This window comes from Loxodonta africana, chromosome 1 (assembly GCF_030014295.1).
Source record: "Loxodonta africana isolate mLoxAfr1 chromosome 1, mLoxAfr1.hap2, whole genome shotgun sequence".
In the NCBI taxonomy this organism is placed as follows: Eukaryota; Metazoa; Chordata; class Mammalia; order Proboscidea; family Elephantidae; genus Loxodonta; species Loxodonta africana.
Genome location: NC_087342.1, coordinates 90,936,826 through 90,955,973, shown reverse-complemented (window position 1 = coordinate 90,955,973; position 19,148 = coordinate 90,936,826). Strand labels below are relative to the sequence as shown.

The window sequence follows — 19,148 nt, the reverse complement described above, 5'->3', positions numbered from 1 at the left end:
AATCTGTGAAATATTTCATAACATGGAGGAACCTGGAAGGCATTATGCTGAGTGAAATTAGTCAGATGCAAAAGGACAAATAGTGTATAAGACCACTATTATAAGATCTTGAGAAGTAGTATAAACTGAGAAGAACACATTTTTTGTGGTTATGAGAGGGGGGAGGGAGGGAGGGTGGGAGAGGGTTATTTACTGATTAGATAGTAGATAAGAACTACTTTAGGTGAAGGGAAGGACAATACTCAATACAAAGAAGGTCAGCTCGACTGGACTGGAGAAAAAGCAAAGAAGTTTCCAGGATAAACTGAATGCTTCAGTGGTTAGTGGAGCAAGGGCGGGGGTTTGGGGACTATGGCTAAAGGGGACTTCTAAGTGAATTGGCAAAATAAATTCTATTAAGAAAACATTCTGCATCCCACTTTGAAGTGTGGCGTCTGGGGTCTTAAATGCCAACAAGCGGCCACCTAAGATGCATCAGTTGGTCTCAACCCACCGGGATCGAAGGAGAATGAAGAACACCAAGGTCACACGATAACTATGAGCCCAAGAGACAGAAAGGGCCACCTGAACTAGATACTTACATCATCCTGAGACCAGAAGAATTAGATGGTGCCCGGACACAACCGATGACTGCCCTGACAGGGAGCGCAACAGAGAACCCCTGAGGGAGCAGGAGATCAGTGGGATGCAGACCCCAAATTCTCATAAAAAGACCAGACTTAATGGTCTGACTGAGACTAGACGAATCCCGGTGGTCATGGTCCCCAAACCTTCTGTTTGCCCAGGACAGGAACCATTCCCAAAGACAACTCATCAGACATGGAAGGGACTGGTCAATGGGTTGGAGAGAGATGCTGATGAAGAGTGAGCTACTTGTATCAGGTGGACGCTTGAGACTGTGTTGGCATCTCCTGTCTGGAGGGGAGATGGGAGGGTAGAGGGGGTTGGAAACTGGGAAAACGGCCATGAAAGGAGAGACTGGAAGGAGGGAGCAGGCTGACTCACTGAGGGAGAGTAAATGGGAGTATGTAGTAAGGTATATATAAGTTTATATGTGAGAGACTGACTTGTTTTGTAATCTTTCACTTAAAGCACAGTAAAAATTATTTAAAAAAAAATATGGACATCCCTTGTTGTCTTGTACTGATTCATGCCAAAGCCCATGTGATACAGAGTAGAACTGCTCCATGGGGTTTTCTTGGTTGAAATCTTAAGGGAAATAGATCAACAGGCCTCTTCTTCCCCAGGGACCCTGAGTGGGCTCCCAGTGCCAACCTTTGTGTTGTATCCTTTAGATGTTAATAATTCATAAACACAGTCAATGTGTGTGCACTGGTGAAGGCATTTTGACTGTTGAACACTTGCAACTTTGAAGAGGTTAAAGTTCCCACACTCTTCTGGTTAAAATATACAGTAACAAATTGTGCTTTCATGAGCTGCTTTGTATTGAAGATAGACGTGGCACTCAGACAAACTCAGAGCTATGAAATGAAGATAATTTTAATAAACACTAACCCAGGAGTCATAGATACATTGTTTGGGAAAGTCAAACTTCAGAACTCTGTGAGCCTGACTGCAGAGCTTTTCAGACACATTTATACATGAATGGACAAAATCCCTTCTCTTACAGGTTAAATTCCTGATGGTTTGGGGTTATCAGAGTTGAGCTAGCCACTGCTGTTAATAAAAAGGAAACTTGCCTCTGTGGGAGTATCTATCTGGTGTCTTCAGACACAGCCTCGTCTAGGTTTAAAGAGGAGACCCCTGTCCTTTCACCTTCATTGGTAAGGTGAGCTCACTCTGTGGCATCAAAATCTTTGAGGGTGAATTTTATTTTCGAGAAGTCGGGGTGGGGGGAGGGGGGAAACAAGAGGTGGAAGGTAGAGAGTCCAGTTCAGCGAAAGGCATTCCAAGAAGGGAAGAGGAGAAGAAGGGCTGGCCCCAGTCTGGGGTTCTGTCCCAGGTTTCCTCTGACAGCCCAGAGTAGGACTCAGGGAGCCCCTCTGAGAAAGAGTGGTCCTTACCTGAGGAGAGGCGTCAGGACAAACTCCTTGCACCCGGGCTTGGCTCTCAGGCCCCTAGGGCGGTGTCTGACGTGAGAAAGCCAAGCGCTGGGGATTCCTGGTCTCCCCAGAGTTTCACTTCTCCCCCTCACAACCTGTTTCAGTTCTTTCTGCCTGGGCACAGGACAGGACAACAGTTCTCACTTTCATTGATAGGTTTCTGCAGTAGCCAATCAGTGTCTCCTCCGATCCTGGTTATCAGGTCCTCAGGGGCCCACTGGAACTCCATCTCCCCAGACTCCAGTGATCATGCTAATGGCTTCCCAGATCCTCCTCTTGTTGCTCTCCGGGACCCTGCCCCTGACCCAGACCCGGGCGGGTGAGTGTGTGGTCAGGAGGGAAATGGCCTCTGTGGAGAGAAGAGGAGAGAGGGGACCACCCAGTTGGAGCTCAGGACCCTAGGGGAAGCCACGTCACCACCACCCCCTCCCAGGGCCCCCTCCCCCGCCCCGTCCCCAGCCTCTCCCACCCCTGTGTCCTGGTCCTGCTCCTCCCGCCGCCCCTTCTCCGCCTACCAGCCCCTCCTCGCCCCTCCCCGCCCCCATCGGTCCCGGAGCTGGGCGCCCCACCGGGAGAGGGTCGGTGGTCTCAGCCACTCCCCGCTCCCGGGCTCCCACTCCCTGAACTATTTCTTCACCGCCGTGTCCCGGCCCGGCGTCGGGGAGCCCCGCGTCATCGGTCATCGCCGTCGGCTACGTGGATGACACGCAGTTCGGACACTTTGACAGCGACGCCGCGAATCCGGGGTCGGAGCCGCGGACACCGTGGGCGGAGCAGGAGGGGCCGGAGCATTGGGCAGAGCTGACGCGCAGAGCCAAGGACATCGCACAGGCTCTCCGAGTGGGCCTGCAGGCCTTGCGCGGCTACTACAACCACAGCGACACCAGTGAGTGACGCAAGATCGCAGGTCACGGGTCACCTCGCCCACGCAGACCGGTCGCCCTGAATCTCCGGGTCCCAACTTCACACTGAGGCCTTGGGACCCGCCCAGCCCCTCGACCCGGGAAGAGCCGTGGGGATTCGCTGGAGTTTTCAGTTTAGGCCAAAACGGCTAAGTTGGCTGGGCCGACCGCGGGGGCGGCCAGGTTCTCACACCATCCAGGCGCTGTCTGCCTGCGACGTAAGGTCGGACGGGCGCTTCCTCCGCGGGTGCCCTCGGATCGCCTACGACGGAACCGATTACATTGCCCTGAACGAGGACCTGCGCTCCTGGACGGCGGTGGACGGCGCGGCTCAGATCACCCGGCGGGAGTGGGAGGAGGCCGGTGAGGCGGAGCGCGTCAGAGCCTTCCTGGAGGGGGAGTGTGTGGAGTGGCTGCATAGATACCTGGAGAAAGGGAAGGAGACCCTGCTGCGAGCAGGTTAGAGGGGTCACGGGGCACCTACCTTATCTCCTCTCACGCTGGGACTGTTCCCCCAGCTGGTGTCACAAGAGGAGGAGAGAAAAATGGCATCAGCGCCAGAATACCCACCTTGCATGAGTCGGGAGAGAGCGGAGTCCACCCGAGTTTCCAGGTCCTGTACCAGAGAAAGACTTGCCCAGAGGACTGCTAAGGGTCTCAGGGAAAATTAAGGGCTCCAGTCTCTGGGGATGGAGGGGGAGACGGTTGCTGAAATAACTGATTGGCAGTTCCCATTGCATCTGTCACTGGCCTCAGCGGACTTTCTCTCTCAGGCCTTGTTCTCTGCCCACACTCAACCTCTTTGGAGGTCTGACTCCAGCTTTTCTGAGTCTGTCTGGTTAGGACCAGAAGTACCTATTCTTCCCCTCAGAGACCTAGAGCCTGTTATCCTGGACTCACCCAAATTCTAGAGCTTTCCAAGGAGTAGATTATTCTACACCCCTGGATACAAGCTGGGGTTTGGGTTTTGCTCTCCATCCCCCCACCCCAGTTGTCCTGTTCATTCTCAGAATGGTCACTGAGCCCTGCTCAAGCGGCCCATGGAGGCAATGGAAAGTTCCTAAGCTTTCTGACCCTTCCACTCAGATCCCCCAAAGGCTTATGTGACCCACCACCCCATCTCTGACCATGAGGTCACGCTGAGGTGCTGGGCCCTGGGCTTCTATCCTGCGGAGATCACACTGACCTGGCAGCGAGATGGAGAGGACCAGACCCAGGACACAGAGCTTGTGGAGACCAGGCCTGCCGGGGATGGGACCTTCCAGAAGTGGGCCACCCTGGTGGTACCCTCTGGAGAGGAGCAGAGATATGTGTGCCGTGTGCAGCACAAGGGGCTCTCTAAGCCCCTCACCCCGAGATGGGGTAAGCAGGGGACAAGGGCAAAGCATCCTCTCAGGGTGCTCTTTTGGGCACCTCCAGCAGGGTCAGGGGTGAGACCTAGAAGTCAGGGCCCCTTCTCTTCCCTTTCCTTTCCTTCCCTTCCTAGAGATGCTTCCTCATCCCACCACTTCCATCCTGGGAGTTGTTGCTGGCCTGGTTCTCCTAGGAGCTGTGGTCACTGGAGTTGTGATCTGGATAAAGAAGAGCTCAGGTAGGGGAGGGGCTGGGGTCTGAGCTTTCTTATCCCACTGGTGGCTTTCAATCACCAGGTAAGAGTTTGTTCCTATCCTGCCTCACTATAGAAGCCACCATCTGCACACACACACCTATCCAGTCTGGGGCCCTGTGTGCTAACACTTACTATTATGTAAAGCAGATGTGAACATGGAGGACAAACCTCTCACCTTGGATAATTCTGGTGATGAGAGCTGATTCTCAGCAGTCACAGGTCAGAGGGGATGGTCTCTGCTGAGGACAGACCTGCAGGAGTCTGGCTGGCCCAGTTCCCACACATCTTTACTCTTGTTTCTGGATCCTGCCCTGGGTCTGCGATCACAGTTCTAGAAACTTCCCTGGGTTCCGGAAATAGCTGGTTCTTCTAGAACTTATGGCCCTACCTCCTCCCTGGTTTCTCACAGGACCTTTCTTCCCACAGGTGGAAAAAGAAGGAACTACATTCAGACCCTTAGGACATTGTAGACAGAAGCCCATTAGCCATTCTCCCCCTCCCCATAATTCTTTCTTTAGTTTCTCTCCTCCTGTGGGCTCTGACCAGATCCTGTTTTTGTTCTTCTCCAGTTGGTGACACTGCCTAGGGCTCTGATGTGTCTCTCACAGATTCTAAAGTTGTGACCCTGGAGGGCCTGGTGTTGGGGAGGGGTTGGGGTAGAGGCGAAATGTCTGGGTTACGGGGATTTGGGGATTTGGACATTTTTGGACATTTTGAGCTTGTGATGAGCTGTTCAGCATATCAACATTTACAGTGATATACTTGTTAATGATTCTTTTCTTCTGTAGTGTGAGCCTCCTGCCTTGTGTGGGACTGAGTGATACAAGATTTGTTCACTTCTTACTTTGTGACTCCAAGAACCCCTGACTTATCTTCCTGCAACTTTGTTCTGAATGTGTCTGTGTTCCTATCAGCATAATGTGAGGATGTGGGGAGACTAGCCCACCCCTGCTCAGTAGGACCCCCTCCCCACACTGACTTGTGTATTTTCCCTGATCAACATTCCTATTCCAGAAGAGGCAGGGCTAGAACTTCTCCATCCCTATCATAATTTTGTGTTGCTCTGAGCTGAGCAGCTTCTCACTTCCCTATTGAAATTAGAATCTGGGTATGAATTTTTTTCCCTTTCTTGCTAAGAGGTGGGGTTGACGAGTTAATTAAAGGTGAGGAATACTCAAAATTTGAGAGAGGAAATAAATGGAAGATCTGAGAACCTTCCAGAATTTGCATCTTTGCTATGCTGATTCTGTCACAAGTGGGAACAGGGGGATGCTGTGGAGAAGCAGAGCATGGATGAGGCCTGTGCCCCACATGTGCACATACTCATTTGCATACACTCAGAATGTATTCTAAATTCTAAGCAATCATGAGACTGTTAGTTTAAGGACTCTGCTGTCCAATCTGATTGGGTCGTACACACAAAGACACTTTACAAATTGTTGGCAATCAAAGGCTGTTATTATTTACACAAAGCAAACCAAAAACGATAGGAACATACTTGAAGCGAACCGGTCCCTTTCATCCCCATGAGTACCCCATTTAGCATTGTAGGAGAGGAACCCACTTATGTCTAAAAAGGGGGCCCATTTACTCGTCCCAAATTACCTATGTCCATTTTTTTGTGACTGGGTGGCCATTCTTTGAATCAGGTGTTACCAGCTATGTATTTCTTTAAGCAAGTGTGACCAGCTCAGGTCAGGTGCAGCATAACTGTGTTTGTTCTCTCTCTGTCTCTCTCTGCACTGTCTCTCTGTGGCTGTCCTTGGCTGGGCCTGGACCCCTGTGCTATTAGTCTAACTCTCAACCAGCAGCTTTGGGGAGAACCCTGAGCCAGTGCCAAGCTTAAGCTAGCATTATGACAGCTCTTGATGCAAAACTGTTTACAGGCAGCACCTGTACAGTGAAGGAGCACTGCTGGTTCAACTTTTAAGCACTTGGCTGCTAACTGAAAGGTTAGTGGTTAGCACCCACTCAGGGGCTCTGTGGGGAAAAAATCTGACAATCTGCTTCTGTAAAGATAAAAAAAAAAAAGATTACAGCCTAGAAAACCTTATGGGGGCAGTTCTACTGTGTCACATGAGGTCAGTGTGAATCGAAAATCGACTCAACAGCGCCTACCAAAGTCAATCTGTACAGTGCATGCCCAAGCCTCTGAGGGCAACCTCTTGGCCCCCTAGAGTTACTGTTCTCAGCACAACCAGGGAGTCTGCCACTGTCAAAGGCAAACCAGCTCAGCCCCCATCTGCTCACTAGGCCAATTCTGCTACTGCTGCCCTGACTGCTCTCTCTGCCACTGGGCACCTACTGCACCTTTGCCATCGGCTCTGCCCTGGGTCCCTTCTAGGCCTCTCTGCCACTGGCTCTGCCATTTTTTCCTCTCAGTCTTCAGTGTTATCAGCTCAGTGTTATAGCCCTTCACCCATATTATAACTCCTTTTTGGAGGTGTCTAGGAGATTCTCAGCTAAAGGACCCCAGGCCCAAAGGACACACTCTTCTCTAGAATCCTGTTGATCAGGAGCCCCCCCACAAACTTCTGTGAGACTGCCTACTTTTATAGACAAACTGCTTGTTAATTTCAAGGTGTGGCTTTCCGTATGTCTACTGTGATGTGTGTCACCTTGTCTGGGCCATGATTCTCAGTGTTTTGGCAGTCATATAATGTTGTGAGCACTTCCCTGTTGAGAGCTGATATGTGATCACCCTCATGATGGCATCTGCTGTGAGTAGCCAATCAGTTGAGGGGAAATTTCCTTGGCAGTGTGGCCTGCATGGAGTGTGGGGGGATGTTCAGGAAGGGGTTCAGGGGCTAATTCTGGGTCCTGAAGCTGGCTTCTGTTGGTCTGACCTCTGATTCTTGGGACTTGAGCTAGCAGCTTACCTGTAGTCTAGCCTGCCGATCTTGGGATTCAACGATCTTCACAGCCTGTGAGCAACAACTCTGCTGTCTGGCCTGCCAATCTTGGGTTTGCCATCCCCTGTGGCTATGTGCACCAGGAGAAGCCTTTTTCCTCACCCACGGACTTGGGACGTTACAGCTTCTACACCCTCATGAGCTATTTCCTTGATATAAGTCTCTCTCTGTATATATAGAGAGAACCCAGTCTAAGACACCTACCAATCCAGCCTATCTTATTGGGTGGATGTAAACCAGCCAGTCCTGTTGAGTTGATTGCAAGCTGTTTATGCAGATAGCAAAACAGCCAATACTTGCAAGCACTTATACAGTTAGCAAGCAGACCAATCGCTGCAAGACATAAAGAGAATAATCATTTGGCAGACTGTGTTCCAAAAATCATTTTGAGAGAATTACAAACCCAGGGACAGAAAGACCCTTTAAGGAAACCCACTACATTGAAACATAGAAATAAATCAAGTGTTTAAATTAGAAAGTGGTAAGTGCTATGGGAAGATGACTCAGAGTGGGGGAACGTGGGGAGAGGGAAGGTGGCTGTTGTAACTCAGGTGGTCGGCATGAGCTTCATTGAGGTGACCTTTGAGGAAAGATTTGAAGAACATGAAGGAACTAGCCATGAAGATGTCTGGCATAATATTTCCAGGTGGGTGGGACATCCACTATAAATCCACCACCAGCAGGCAGGAGGCCAGTGTAGCTGCAACAGAGTCATTGAAATGAAGTCAGAAGTGCTGCTAGATTGTGTAGGGCCTGAGGGTGTAGGAAGGGTTCTGACTTTTACTGAGGGAGATGGGGAGTTGCAAGACAGTTTTGAACCAAGGAGAGATATGGTGTGACTCCACTTTTGAAAGGGTCACTCTGGCTTCTGTGCTGAGAATAGAATCAAGAGGCCAGGAGTGAGTGAGGCAGTAGGAAATCTGAGAAATATGTGCCGCATTCCAGCTAGAGATGTTGGTTGCTTTGCCTGTGTGTGAGCAATGAATGTAGTAGGAAGTGATTGGACTCTGCACGTATTTTAAAGCTGGATGTTACAGGATTCCCTAATGGATGAAATTTGTGGTATGAGAGAGGGGAACCAGGGAGGGCACTAACTTTTTTGGTCTGTGTAAATAGGAAGATGGAGCTGATGTCAGCAGAGATGGGGAAGACTCTGGGAGGAGTATGCTTGAGAAGGGGCATCACAGGCATGCAGTTTCAGAAATGTTATATCTGAGATGCCTATTAGAAATGTCAGTTTTTTGAGTTGTCAGCTGGATATACGAGTCTAGACTTTAGGGAAAAGTCTGGGCTGGAGAAATAGATTTGGGAAATTAAACATAATATGATTTATGTTTAAAGTTTCGAGTATGGATGAACTCACCAGGGGAGTGATTAGCTACAGAAGAAAAAGGGACAAAGACGGAACCCTGGACTGTCCATTGCTAAGCAATCTGATAAGCCCACACTCAAAAAGCAGACTGGAGAGTTCTGGTACCGTGTCTATAAAGCACACAGATCAGGGAGTCTAAACTGTACTGTGCACAGGAATCACCTGGAAATCTCATTAATATTTAAAAGGTCTGGAAGAGAGCATGAGACTCTGTATTTGTAATAAGGTTGGTGCTGATACTGCCAGTCTTCAGATTATGGAATTCCCAGCATGGATGTACATGAGCCTCAGTGGTTGGGTTTGTTAAGCAAGCAGTTCCTGGGTCCTGTGCCCAAAATGGAGCCCTGGTGGTGGGTGTTTAAAAGCTTGACTGCTTAACAAAATGTCCGCAGTTCGAATCCACCAGCCACTCCTTGGAAACCCTATGGGGCAGTTCTACTCTGTTCTATAGGGTCAGAATCGACTCGACAGCAACAGCTTTGGTTTAATTCATCAGTTAGTTTGATGTGTTCTTGAATTTATTCAGATGGATATCTGGTCTTCTGTGTCTGACTTTTTTTGCTCACTTTTTTTTTTTTTCCTGGGATTCATCCATGTGTATATGCATAGTGACAGTTCATTCATTTACATTTCTGTGTAGCATTCTATGCTTCAGTTTTTATCTCTTTCCTGTGGCATCTGCCAAATGGCTTACTCAGTTTCTCAGGCTCTCAACCACCACACTGAACTTGACAACTTGAAACAAAGAATGTTACAAATATGGGGCCCACACATCTGGGATTTCTTCTTTCTAAATCTGGCTCCATCAAGTCCTCACTGCCCTGGTAACTCCAGTGCCTTCATGTGGATGTTCTTCCCTCTTGGCCAGCTTTTGTAGTAGTTCTGGAAGGAGGGTTGGTCTGAAAGAGTCCGGTTGGACATCATTGGAGTTGAAACACTGACTAGTTTCTTTTAAGACAGATTTGAAATTTCTGAATCTCTACACCCTCGTGACGTGATTTCTGAGAGGCAGGGAAGAAACTTGCATCAATTAACTCATAGTTTTCAGCCCAGAAATCCAGTAGGAGATGAAAAAGCTACTGACAGCCCTTAATCTTCCCCAAAATACAGCCCTTCCTTCACTTCTGACAGCTGAACAAGGCCTAGTCCATAGAATTGCATTTTAACTAATGGCTTAGAGCAGCCTGCTGTGAGGTGAGGGCATTTCTGACCTGTGTTCACAACCTAAAGACAAACACAGATGGTAGGAACTTCCACAGCTTTAAGGAAGGATACTGTGTTTTTGGAAGGGTGTAGGGTGTCTTGAATTTAAATTGCTGCTAATGTGGCAATGTTAAATTGGGGGTGGGGAGGAGTTACTCAGTCCTGGTGTGTAATTGTGCATATTTGCACCAGCAGAGGTTTCATCCTCAATGTCTCACTAATTACGCTGTGTCCCTGAGCCCCACCTGCAACCAGCAGGCCCCTTGGTGTCAACCGGCCCTGGTCCAGCCTCACCCACATAGTAGACAGGGACTGTCATGCACACCTGCTGTCTGTCCTGCATGCTGTGCTCCAGGAGGATGGATGATCAGCCAGATGTCGGGGTGGTCAATAGGGAACTCCTTCCATAGGAGCCAGAGCCCTAGCACCAGAATCTGTAGCTGCTGCCCAGCTTGAAGCCTTGGCTCAGCCACAGCGTGTGATGCTTTAAGGAGCGTCCCCTGCCTGTGACTCCCAAACCCCTAGGTTAACCACCAAAACCAAGATTTGAGGTCGGGACTATAGGGTTCCTAAGTTCAAGGGTTGGGTAGCAGAGAGAGTAGGGTCTGAGGGCATCTAGACTTAAGATCTGGGTGCTGGGGTCCGAAGGAGAAAGAGGAAGGATCCCAGAATCCATGGGTGGGAACTGGTGAAGGGACAGGGCAGCCCTGGGATCCTGGGAGATGGGTAGTCGGTCACCTGGAATGTGTCTTACTGCTGAGATCCTTGTGTCCAAGATGGTGTACAGTCTCCATATCTTCTTCATGGTCCTCCAGGGCCACTGGGTCTAATACAGCAACTCTCCTTGTTGTAGGTGATGAAGGCACAACTGAGGCCATGACTGTGGGCTGCTTGGGGCTGAGCTCACACATATCTGTGAGGGGAATTTGGGACTAGAGCTAGTCCACCCATGGTGGCACAGGCACCTGTTCCTCACTTACATGGCCCAGTGCCCAGGAATTTTCTTCAAAATCCTCTCCACAGGTGTCTCCTGTGCCAGTCCTCTGTGTGCTGCTCTCCTCCCTGGATTCTTCCTCTCCCCTCCTTTTGGCATTGACAATTTCCAAGGAGGTGGGGCAAAGATGGCAGAATAGCCAGATGCTTCCTGAGAAACCTCTTACAACAAAGACCAAAAAAACAACTGAAACAGTTATATTTATGATAAGCTCAGAGCCCTGAACATCAAAGGCAGAGTTAGAAAACAGACTGAGTGGCAGGAGGTGGGAGAGTCAGTTCAGAAGCAGAGAGGAGTTGCCAGACCTGAATTGCCGGGAACCCTCAAGCACCATTCCCGGGAGCAACTGCGGCAGGCTGGAAGTAGCATCTGGATGCAGTTTCCTCAGGGAGGAGCAGCCAGCTGCACAGCCTACTCACACCTCCGGAACCAGACAGGAACGCCGCTCTCAGCAAATGCTAATTACTTGTGTATATTTTACCACACCCCCAGCCCTCAAGCCAGCTTCAGTGGGTTTCATTTCCCTTGGCCTGGGATAGACCCTGTTGAGCAGCTGGAGCCATCCTCCCAGCCTTGGAGAAGGGATAGTTTTACAATTGGGGAAAAGATAATTTGCCAGCTCCCTTAACCTGGGGAGCTCAGGACAGAAGTGGCTCCTGTCCAGGCATAAATGGTCCATGGGCTTTGAATACCTTTCCCCCTGCATGGACCTGTGTGGGCCTATTTCAGGAGAATAGGCCCTTGTTGGCAGACTACAACTGTTTGAGCTGTGTGCTGGAGATGTGGGTGTTTGATGTTTGACACCGCTTTTACTATTAAACACGATCCTCACCTACCCACATCAGAAACCTAAGGACTGGTAGTTCCACTCAGGTCACCCAGCCACCCACAACAGGGGTCCAAAGATAACTGGTACCTCCCGATCTTTACAACCAAAAACATTGGGTGACCATGGTCCGTCTGCAGAACCCATCCACCTGTACACTCTAGGGAGGAGGGACGTGCTTTCCTCAGAGACACTGGGGGGCTGTTCAGAGCATGACCCCCTGCTGCAATCGGATACTGGTATATATGCTGATCACCCCTGCCCCTCTGAGACTGCAGGACAGAGCCTGTACCACACACTTGATGAGCAGCTACCTGGACACCTGAACTGAATTCTTACAAGAAAAGTGAATGGACTCGTAGACTGATATAACTGATAACAGCTCTAGCCATCTGGTGACAGGTCATCAGAGCTCCAACAGTGAAAAGAAATCAAGCTAGCTCACTCAAGCAACCCATTTGAGCATATTAAAACAAAACAAATTAAGAAGCTAGGATACAGTAAGCAAACATAAAATAATGCAATAACTTATAGATAGCTCGGAGGCAACAGACAATATCAAGCCACATAAAGAAACAGACCATGATCACTTCAAGAAGCTCTCAAAACAAAGAATCAGTGAATCTTGTGGATGAAGGTGCCTTTCTGGAATTACTGGATGCAGAATTTAAAAGATTAATATACAGAACTCTTCAAGACATCAGAAACAAAATTAGAAAGGAGATCAGGCAACACATAGAACAAGCCAAGGAACACACAGATAAAGTAGTTAAAGAAATTTAAAAGGTAATTCGAGAACATAACAAAAAATTTAATAAGCTGCAAGAATCCATAGAAAGGCAGCAATCAGAAATTTGGAAGATTAACAACTTAATAGAAAGTCAGAGGAGTAGAATTGAGCAAGTGGAAGGCAGAATTGGTGAACTTGAAGATAAAGCACTTGACACCAATATATTTGAAGAAAAATCAGACAAAAGAATTTAAAAAACTGAAGAAACTGTAAGAATCAAGTGGGACTCTATCAAAAGAAATAACCTACAAGTGATTGGAGTACCAGAACAGGAAGGATAACAGAAAATACAGAGAGAATTGTTGAAGATTTGTTGGCAAAAAACTTCCCTGATATTGTGAAAAATGAGAAGACATCTATCTAAGATGCTCATTGAACTCCACATAGGGTAGATTTTAAAAGAAAGTCACCAAGACATATTATAATCAAACTTGGCAAAACCAAAGGTTAAAGAGAGAATTTTAAGAGCAGCCAGGGATAAATGAGAAGTCACCTACGAAGGAGAGTCAATAAGGGTAAGCTCGGACTACTCGGCAGAAATCGTGCACCAAGAAGGCAATAGGATGACTCATACAAAGCATCGAAGGAAAAAAATTGCCAGCCAAGAATCATGTATCCAGCAAAACTGTCTCTCAAACATGAAGGTGAAATTAGGACATTTCCAGATAAACAAATTTAGGGAATTTGAAAAAAAAAAAAAAACTCTAAGAAATACTAAAGAGAGTTCTTTGGTTAGAAAACCAATAATACCAGGTATCAATCCAAGAGTAGAACACTGGACAGAGCAATCAGATATCAACCCAGACCAGAAAATCACAAACATCAATCAAGATAAAATAATGCTCAACACAGGGAAACAGCAATGTTATCATGTAAAAGAAGGCAACATTAAAGCAATAAAGAGGGACTAAGAAATGTAGTCATAGATCTTTCATATGGAGAAGAAAACAAGGCAATACAAAGAAATAACAGGTTTAAATTTAGAAAAATAGGGTTAAGTATTAAGGTAACTGCAAAGGAAACAAACTATCCTACACATCAAAATAAATACAAGTAAAAATAGTGACTCAGGAGAAACAAAATCAGCAGCAAAGAATATAAGGAAAAGACAGTGTATAAACTACTCAGCACAAAAAATTAAGTGGGAAAAAGAAACTGTTGACAACACACAAGAAAACACATCAAAGTGACAGCACTAAATTCATAAAAATAAAATACCTACCCAAAATTACGCTGAAAGTAAATGGATTAAATGCATCAATAAAGAGACAGAGGGTAGTAGAATGGATTAAAAAACATGATTTCTCTATATGCTGCCTACAAGAGACACATCTTGGACTTAGAGACACAAACAAACTAAAACTGAAAGGATGGAAAAAAGGTATATCAAGCAAACAACAAAAAAGAGCAGGAGTGGCAATATTAATTTCTGACAAAGTAGACTTTAAAGTTAAATTATCCACCACAAAGGAAAAGGAAGGACTCTACATAATGATTAAAGGGACAATATACCAAGGATATAAGCATATTAAATATTTATGCACCCAATGACAGGGCAGCAAGGTACATAAAACAAACTCTAACAGCATTGAAAAGTGAGATAGACAGCTCCACAATAACAGTAAGAGACTTCAACACACCACTTTCAGTGAAGGACAGGACATCCAGAAAGATCAAATTGCCACAATCAACCAACTTCTCCTTATAGACGTATACAGAACACTCCACCCAACAGCAGTCAAGTCTACTTTCTTTTCCAGTGCACATGGAACATTCTCTAGAATAGACCACATATTAGGCCATAAAGCAAACCTTAGCAGAATCCAAAACATTGAAATGTTACAAAGCATCTTCTCTGACAATTTCCTCCCTCTCTTCAGTTCTCCAGGAGTCTCTCTCCTTTGGGGACTTAATGGCCCCAGGAGGTCCTTCCGCAGATCCCAGGTCTGGAGAGCCACTGATCGATTCCCGGGAGTAGGAGCCTGCATTTCCAGAAGCAGCCACAGGAATAAGTGACAGGGACTCAGGAGTCCAAGGCCCCATCCTGGGAGACTGTGGAACTGGGTATTGAGGCACGAGGTATATTTGTGGGGACAGCTCCAGAACTCTGAACCAACTCTTAGGGTCTGAAGACCTTGGTCTGCACTGAGGCCAGAGTCCACGGCCACTCAATGCAAGAAGACATCTATGTCAGTGTGGCTTAGGAAACACTTCTCACCTGAATCTGACCCTGAATGGGGACACCTCCTTGTGTGCAGAGCCTTGTCCTGCTGCTGAGAGTCCAGGGACCCTGGGGAGGTCCAGGCTGAGATGGTAGACAGGGAACTCTTGTCATTGTCCCTCAGCCTGTAGCCACGAGGGGGCACCACCGGTCAACTCTCAGATTTAGGAGGGGTCTGGCTGTGGCCTGAGTGGGGCAGGGAAGGCTGGGCATCTATGGAGGAATGAAGATGCCTTCTATGCAGCCCTGGGTTCCACAGGGGTCAGGCTCAGGAGTGGAGGAGGGGTTGGGGGAGAGGAAAGCTCAGGAGCCCCTGTGCCGTGCCTGAGGGGTTTCAAGGAGGAGGTGGAACCTCAGGAATGGCACAAGGGGAGGGGATTATTGCATATGGGGTACCAAGTTTCAATTTACTGTGATGGAAAAATTATATTAATTAAGGATAGAGATGCACAGCTGATTAAGACATTGCTGTCAGTAAATTGTACATCTGTAAAAAGTTTAATTGGAAAACAGTTGTGTGATAGATATATTTACAACAAAGCACATAAGCAGCTGCTGAGGCTGCTTATGTTCAAACAAACACCTCATGGGATTTAGTTCCTTGGTTTGACAGTTTAGGGTTATGGCTTCAGGGGGCATCCCAGTTAATTGGTTGAGTATCAAGCTAGTGCTTCTGTCCTAGCTCCTAGTTCAGTGCATAGTTCCTGGGGTCTTAAAAGCTTGCAAGTGGCCATCCAGGGTACAACACTTGCTGTTGATTCACCTGCAGCAACAGAGGAAGGAGAGTCAGAAATAGGAGAAAATGGGATGTGAGACTATTGCCTCCATGAACAACTGCCTCCTTTGCTACGAGACCAGAAAAACTGGATGGTGCCAGGCAGCTACCATTTCTGAATATTTTGACTGAAGATGGTGAAGAAGGATCCTAATCAAAAGGCAGAAAAAAGCAGAAAAAAATTTCAAATTCTCATGAAATCCAGGGCTGGATGAACCCCTGGAACTATTGCCCTGAGATTACCTTTAACACTTAGACCAAAAATATCCCCTGAAGTCTCCTTAAAACCAGACATAGCTTAACTAGTAAAGAATGTCTGCCTTGAGCATTGTAACTTTTTGAGAACAATGTATATGGGATCAAATTGACAACAGCAACTCAAAAGATTAGATAGGAAACTTGGGGGTCAGTGAGTTTATGTTAATGGCGGAGGAACAGTTCAAAAAAGGAAGATGAGAACGGTTGCATAACTTGAAGAACATAATCAGTGTCACTGAATTGTGCACGTAAAAATTATTGAATTGGTGTATGTTCTGCTGTGTGTATTCTCAAAAACAAAAATGAAACTAAATTATATAAAAAGATAATTGACTAAGCAAAAACGATAACTCTACTGTGTGGGGTTTGTAACATATGTAAAAGTAAAATGTATGACAAGAGCACAAAGGCCAGGAGGGAAGAGATGGAAGTACACTATTATTAGGTTCTTACATTATCTTTAAGTGGAGTAATATCACTTGAAGGGAGGCTGTGAAAAGCCAAAAGTATGTACTATAAACTGTAAAGCAAACACTAAAATAACAAAACAAAGAGTCATAGTTAATAAACCAATGAAAGAGATAAAATGCAATAATAAAAAAATTATAAATAGAGGCAGATAAAGAGGAATGAGGAAAGAAAAAACATATGGGAAGAATAAAAAGCAAATAGCATGATGATAGACATAAATCTAATAATATCAATAATTACATTAATTGTAAATCATCTCAGCAAACAAAAGGTGGAGATCATCAACTTGGATAAAAAAGCAAGATCGATCTCTATGTGCCTTAAATAATGTCTTTATATATAAAGATACAAATAGTTGAAAAGTAAGAAGATGGACATAGACATATAATACTAACACTAATTTTGGTTTAATAATAATACGATTGATATTATAATAATTAGTATTTTTAATATTATGCATTAACATGGAGAGGCTAGATGACTATCAGGCAAAGTAGGTTTAAAAACAAAGAATTTGAGCAGGGATAATGAACATCATTTGATAATGATAATAGGGTCAATTCATAAAGGGGACATAAAAATCCTTAATGTTATGCACATAATAGCAGAATTTCAAAATACATGAAGCAAAAACCAATGGAACTGCAAAAAGACATAGGTAAACTCCCCATTATAGTTGGAGATTTCACTATCTGAATCTCAGTAATTGTTAGAATAAGTAGACAGAAAACTACTAAGGATATACAAGACTTGAACAACTCTAGCAATGAACTTGACCTAACTGACATTTATTGTAACACACCACCAAAACATAACAAATTAATCCCTGAAATCTCAGGAGAATACGCATTCTTTTCAAGTACACAGGAATTTATGAAGATCGATTCTATTCTGGGCCAGAAAGTAGGTCTCAATATATTTAAAATAATTCAAATCATATAAAGTACCTTATTTAATCACAATGGAATTAAATTTGAAATTAACAACAGTATGATCTGTAGACAGTTTTCAAATGTCTTTTTGGAAATGAATTCATACACTTCTAAGAAATCCATTGATCAAAGAAGAAATAAAAGGAAAATAAGAATATATTTTGAAATGAAGGAAAATTAAAATGCAATATATCAAATTTTTGCAAATCTTCTAAAGCAGAATGTAGGGGGTATTTATAGCACTATATTTCCTTATTAAAAAAGAAAAAAGCTGATACTGGGAATTCCTATGACTAGTTCACAGAAAAAGAAAAAATTGGAGCTTAGTTCACAGAAGAGTCAGCTCAGTATGTTGGTGTGAGCCAAACGTATACTACTGCTGCACTACAGACCCACTCAGGGATGACTCAGAGGACAGTGGTGAGAGGCAATTCTTTCAATGAGCAGAACTTCAAGTGGTTTACTTAATCATCCACACCATGTAAAGAGAAAAGTGATGTGAAGTAAAGATATGCACGGACTCATGAACAATGGAGAATAGCTTAGCTGGTTGGTCAGTTGCTTGGAAGAAACCAGATTGGAAGATCAAAGACAAGGAGGTCTGGGGAAGATGCATATGCGTATATAGAAAAATGATGATTAGCTCTGGAAAAGTTAATCATGTGGGCAAATACAAAATTTTATAAATATTTCTCTTTTTATAGTGTCTTTAAAATATATAAATTTTGGTTAAAACAAATATTTAAAGTAGAAATATAGGTAAAAATCAAATAGAGAAACAAAATAGTATACCAAAAGTCTTTGCTTAACCTAAAAGAAAGTAGAAAAGGAGAAACAGACTAAGCAAGAGATGAAACGAACAGAAAAATAAGTACAAAAATGGCAGATCTAAATCTAAGCATATCAGTAATTATATTAAATGTAAGTGGACTAAAAGCTCCAATCTAAAGGCAGATACTGTCAGGCTGGGAAATATGATGAGACCTAACTATATGCTGTATAAAAGAGATGTACTTTAAATACAAAGACAATGCTAGGTTGAAAGTAAAAGCATGGAAAAATATATACAATGGGACAATAATCGCAAGAAAACTAGCATGAATACATTAATATGAGACAAAATAGACTGTAACACAAGGAATGTTATTAGATGCGGAAAAAAAAAAAAAAACCAAACCTGTTGCCATCGAGTTGATTCAGACTCATGGCAACCCCATGTGTTAGAGAGTAGCATTCCATAGCGTTTTCTAGGCTGTAATCTCTACAGAAGCAGGCCCCCAGGCCTTTCTCCTCTGGTGCTACTGGGTGGACGTGAACTGCCAACCTTTAGGTTTGTAGACGAGCACAAACCATTTGTGCCACCCAGGGACTGCATTAGACACAAAGAGGGACATTTTATAGTAATAGAAGTGTCTATAATAAAATGAGAAATAACAATTATAAATAAACTTAACCCATGACTGTCAAGTCAATTCTGACTCATATCTACCCTATAGGACAGAGTAGAACTGCCTCACAGGGCTTCAAAGGCCGTAAATCTTTACAGAAGCAGACTGCCACATCTTTCTTCTATGGAGTGGCTGGTTGTTTCCAACTCTTGAGCTTTCAGTTAACAGCTGAGGGCTTAATCACTTCCCCACCCGGGCTCCATAAACTTAACACAGGCTTAAAATAGATGAAGCCCGGACTGACACAACTGAAAACAGAAATAGGCAAATTAATAATTACCTTCGGAAACATTAATCTCCCTCTCTCAGTAACTGATAGAATAAGCAGAGAAAATAGTAAAGATAGAACTTGAACCATACTATCAACTGTGA

At 45.2% G+C, this 19,148-nt stretch overlaps 1 long non-coding RNA gene and 1 pseudogene across 1 annotated transcript; one reads left to right on the top strand and one right to left on the bottom strand.

Annotated features, from left to right (window-relative positions):
• Nucleotides 1-1,382: 1,382 nt before the first annotated feature.
• Nucleotides 1,383-2,781, bottom strand: LOC135231038 (uncharacterized). The gene is made up of 2 exons (XR_010321647.1): nt 2,701-2,781; nt 1,383-2,412 (listed from the first exon to the last, which is right to left on the bottom strand). It is a non-coding gene; the product is annotated as an uncharacterized LOC135231038 (long non-coding RNA).
• On the top strand, nt 2,313-5,791 carry LOC100676481 (HLA class I histocompatibility antigen, A alpha chain-like; annotated as a pseudogene).
• Nucleotides 5,792-19,148: the final 13,357 nt, after the last annotated feature.